We start from the raw sequence: 5000 nt of genomic DNA, 5'->3' as shown, positions 1-5000 counted from the left end.
CCACTCCCCATCGCCCACCGCGGGCAGGAAGACGGGGACAGGGTGGCCCTTGTATCAGACCCGCTTAAATCTCGAATCACCCCCCCGGTTCCCCACCTCCCCACACACCCCCCGGACGGGAGACGGCGGCAGCCCGGTCCAGCCGGACCCGGAGCACGGAGGGGCCGTCAGGTCTACCCGGCTCCGGGGCCGCCGGCGGCCGTCAGGTCTACCCGGCTCCGGGGCCGCCGGCGGCCGTCAGGTCTACCCGGCTCCGGGGCCGGCGGCGGCCGTCAGGTCTACCCGGCTCCGGGGCCGCCGGCGGCCGTCAGGTCTACCCGGCTCCGGGGCCGGCGGCGGCCGTCAGGTCTACCCGGCTCCGGGGCCGGCGGCGGCCGTCAGGTCTACCCGGCTCCGGGGCCGGCGGCGGCCGTCAGCTCTACCCGGCTCCGGGGCCGCCGGCGGCCGTCAGGTCTACCCGGCTCCGGGGCCGCCGGCGGCCGTCAGGTCTACCCGGCTCCGGGGCCGCCGGCGGCCGTCAGGTCTACCCGGCTCCGGGGCCGGCGGCGGCCGTCAGGTCTACCCGGCTCCGGGGCCGCCGGCGGCCGTCAGGTCTACCCGGCTCCGGGGCCGGCGGCGGCCGTCAGGTCTACCCGGCTCCGGGGCCGCCGGCGGCCGTCAGGTCTACCCGGCTCCGGGGCCGCCGGCGGCCGTCAGGTCTACCCGGCTCCGGGGCCGCCGGCGGCCGTCAGGTCTACCCGGCTCCGGGGCCGGCGGCGGCCGTCAGGTCTACCCGGCTCCGGGGCCGGCGGCGGCCGTCAGGTCTACCCGGCTCCGGGGCCGGCGGCGGCCGTCAGGTCTACCCGGCTCCGGGGCCGGCGGCGGCCGTCAGGTCTACCCGGCTCCGGGGCCGGCGGCGGCCGTCAGGTCTACCCGGCTCCGGGGCCGGCGGCGGCCGTCAGGTCTACCCGGCTCCGGGGCCGGCGGCGGCCGTCAGGTCTACCCGGCTCCGGGGCCGCCGGCGGCCGTCAGGTCTACCCGGCTCCGGGGCCGCCGGCGGCCGTCAGGTCTACCCGGCTCCGGGGCCGGCGGCGGCCGTCAGGTCTACCCGGCTCCGGGGCCGCCGGCGGCCGTCAGGTCTACCCGGCTCCGGGGCCGGCGGCGGCCGTCAGGTCTACCCGGCTCCGGGGCCGGCGGCGGCCGTCAGGTCTACCCGGCTCCGGGGCCGGCGGCGGCCGTCAGGTCTACCCGGCTCCGGGGCCGGCGGCGGCCGTCAGGTCTACCCGGCTCCGGGGCCGCCGGCGGCCGTCAGGTCTACCCGGCTCCGGGGCCGCCGGCGGCCGTCAGGTCTACCCGGCTCCGGGGCCGGCGGCGGCCGTCAGGTCTACCCGGCTCCGGGGCCGGCGGCGGCCGTCAGGTCTACCCGGCTCCGGGGCCGGCGGCGGCCGTCAGCTCTACCCGGCTCCGGGGCCGCCGGCGGCCGTCAGGTCTACCCGGCTCCGGGGCCGCCGGCGGCCGTCAGGTCTACCCGGCTCCGGGGCCGCCGGCGGCCGTCAGGTCTACCCGGCTCCGGGCTCGGCGGCGGCCGTCAGGTCTACCCGGCTCCGGGGCCGGCGGCGGCCGTCAGGTCTACCCGGCTCCGGGGCCGGCGGCGGCCGTCAGGTCTACCCGGCTCCGGGGCCGGCGGCGGCCGTCAGGTCTACCCGGCTCCGGGGCCGCCGGCGGCCGTCAGGTCTACCCGGCTCCGGGGCCGGCGGCGGCCGTCAGGTCTACCCGGCTCCGGGGCCGGCGGCGGCCGTCAGGTCTACCCGGCTCCGGGGCCGGCGGCGGCCGTCAGGTCTACCCGGCTCCGGGGCCGGCGGCGGCCGTCAGCTCTACCCGGCTCCGGGGCCGGCGGCGGCCGTCAGGTCTACCCGGCTCCGGGGCCGCCGGCGGCCGTCAGGTCTACCCGGCTCCGGGGCCGGCGGCGGCCGTCAGGTCTACCCGGCTCCGGGGCCGGCGGCGGCCGTCAGGTCTACCCCTTTTCGGAGCCCGTGGGGCCGCCTGCGGTACCCGGCGACCGCGGGTTGTTGGTTGCGTAGCGTCCGGCGATAAGGGCGGCCAAGTCTACCCGGCTCCGGCGGGACTTGGTCGCCTTGCCGGGGCCGAGGGGTAGACGTGTTGTCCCCGCTGCTTCGTCGGAGCTGCCGAAGGGGTCGCTGTTTTTCGCTGCCTCCAGTTACGTCATCGTAAAAGTCGGCGTGGTTGGCGCGCCTCCCCGGTGCGCAGAGGCGCCGCTCTTGGAGCTTGCCGGCGGCGGGGACGTGCCGGTCCGTACTATAGGAGCGAGCCGTGACTCGTCTCCAGAGCAGCGCTCGTCAGCGGCTGCAAGGCCCGCGGTTCTGCCAGCAAAGTGGGGTGCTCGGCGGCCGTCGTGGCGGTTCCCTCGGTGGTCCGGCCCAGCTTCCAGTCTCTTCGGTCCGGCCATCTCCCAGCGCTTGCCCGACAAGCCAGCCCAGCGTGTCCGAGGGGTCGGGAGCTGCGGAGAGCCGGAGCCGGCGGCCGGCTCCGGCGGCCGTTGCCGACCGGCACGAGGCATAAGGCCGGATCCCGCAGGGCAGGGCAAAGACTCGAACGCACCCAGCCGGGGCCCAGTGATGGTGAAGGTCACTGCCGGAGGCAGACGGCCGGGGGGCGTCGAGCCTGCCGCGGCTTACTCCCGGCTCCAGAGGGCCCGGTTGGTGGGACGACCGAGGTTGGCGGCACCTCGTCCCTTTGTGCCAGCCTTAAGCTGGAGCCCGCGAAGCGGGCGGAGAGAGCGGCGGCCGGCTCCCGGCCAGCCGAACGCAGACGGCCGGGGGGTGCCGAGCCTGCCGCGGCTTCCCCCCCCGGCCCCCCGAGGGCCCAACTGACGGCGCAGGCGGGGCGGCGGCGTCCCGTTTTCACCGGTGCGAGCCCTCCGCGGGCAGCTGGTGGTGTCAGGCGGGCCCGGTGACGGGACTGCGGCGTGCAGGCGAGGCGGCGGCGCCTCGTCCTCGTTTCCCCCGGGAGAAGCGGTTCCCCGCGGGGCAGGGCAAAGACCGGCGGCCGGTGGCGGTCGCCGGCACTCGAACGCTGGAAGGCCGGGGGAGCCGAGCCTCCCTCGGCCCCGGGGGGCCCGATGATGGCAAAGGCGGGTGCTGGCACCGTTCCGGGGCAGAGGTGCCCGCGAGTGCCCAGCCCACCAGGGCTGCCGCCGGCTGCCGAGGGCCGTGTGATGGAGACGGGCAAGGTGGCGGCGCCTTGTCCTTTTTCTCCGGCCTTAAGCTGGAGCCCGCGAAGCGGGCAGAAACACCGGCAGCCGAATGCAGACAGCCGGGGGGTCTCGAGTCGGCCGCGGCTTGCCCCGGCCCCCGAGGGCCCGGTGATGGTGCAGGCGGGGCGGCGGCGCCTCGTCCTCTTTTTTGCTGGCGCGAGTCCTGGTAGCAGGAGGGCTCGCTGGGAAGGTCTGCACTCGTACGGGCGAGGTGGCGGCGCCTCGCCCTTCCAAACTTCTCCAGCCCTAAGCTGGAGCCCGCGCAAGCGGGAAGAAAAGGGCGGCCGGTCCCTGCGGCCGGCAGCCGAAGGCAAGTGGCCGCGGGCGTCGAGCCTTGAGCGGCTTTTCCCGGCCCCCGTTACCCGGGGATGGCACGGGTGAGGCGCGGTGCCTCTTAGTCTTCTTCGGCCTTCTCCTCCCCCGGGGTAAGCGGTTCCCCGGGGCGCAGGGCAAAGACCGGTACCGGTGGCCGGCACTCGAACGCTGGAAGACCGGGGGAGTCGAGCCTGCCGCGGCTTTCCCTCGGTCCCGTCGACCTCGCTCAAGGGAATCGATGCGCGGAGCGGGTGGCCGGCGGCACCTCCCGCTCCCCCCCTTCAGTCGACCCAGACCCGCAGGCAGCGCCTGCAGAGGTGTTCCTGGGCGCGTCGGAGACGCTTCACGGCGGGCCGGCTCTGCCGGTGACCAGGCCGCCGTTGCGGCTCTCCGGAGACGCTGCCCCCTCGCTCGCACGCAGAGCCCCGCGTTCCGCCGCCCGCCCCGCCCGGGGCGGCGGCGAGCGCGCGCGGCCGTCGCTGTCCCAGGACCGTGGCCGTGGGGCCCGCGCTTCCTCTCCCGATCGAGGTGGCACCCAGGGCGCGTCGGAGACGCTTCACGGCGGGCCGGCTCTGCCGGTGACCAGGCCGCCGTTGCGGCTCTCCGCAGACGCTGCCCTCTCGCTCGCACGCAGAGCCCCGCGTTCTGCCGCCCGCCCCGCCCGGGGCGGCGGCGAGCGCGCGCGGCCGTCGCTGTCCCAGGACCGTGGCCGTGGGGCCCGTGCTTCCTTTCCGTCTCTCCTCTCCCCTTTCCCTTCCTGATCGATGAGGCCTTTCGGGTCGCGTCGGAGAGGGCCCCCGGCGGGCCGGCTCTTCCGTGCTCCCCGTAACAGGGAGCCACGGCGGTGTCCGGTGTTCAGGCCGGGCGGTCTCCTTTCCACTTCGCTTCCCGTCGCATGCGAGGTGTTGTCCTGCTGCCCCGAGCGAAGGGGTTCCTCGGGCTTCTTTACCGAACCGGGCTGTGTGACGGCCGCGTGGCCCCGCGAGCTCTCAGGTGTCCTATCGCACGCGAGGCGCCGGTGCCGGCCTCGGTCCGGGTACCCGCGGGTGCCGGCCGCGAGCAGCGCTGGGCGGCGGGGCGGCCGAGCCAGAAAAGCCACCGGGGACGAGAAGGCGAGCGTGGGGCCGCACCCGCCCGGGTGGGCCCCGAGGCGTGCCGCGGGCGGCCGGGGGGCGTCCCCCGCCGCCGCTGCCGCCGCCGTCGCGTCGGCTCTCGGTGCCGCATCCCCGCCCGCTGCGGAGCGAGCCGCCCCGGCAGGGGCCTGGGTCCCGGGGTCGCGCCCGCCTCGTCGGGTCGCTGTCTCCTCTAGCACGTCCGGTGCTCCCGCGGCAGGGGAGCGAGTCCCTCTCCCCGCCTACCCGCCGATCGCCTGCGATCGGCGGCCGGGCCGGCCTCGGGGGCGGGTCAGCCCCAGCCGGCCGACGCCGCGCGG

This window comes from Calonectris borealis, unplaced genomic scaffold (assembly GCF_964195595.1).
Source record: "Calonectris borealis unplaced genomic scaffold, bCalBor7.hap1.2 HAP1_SCAFFOLD_136, whole genome shotgun sequence".
NCBI lineage: Eukaryota > Metazoa > Chordata > Aves > Procellariiformes > Procellariidae > Calonectris > Calonectris borealis.
This window is presented reverse-complemented; position numbering follows the sequence as displayed.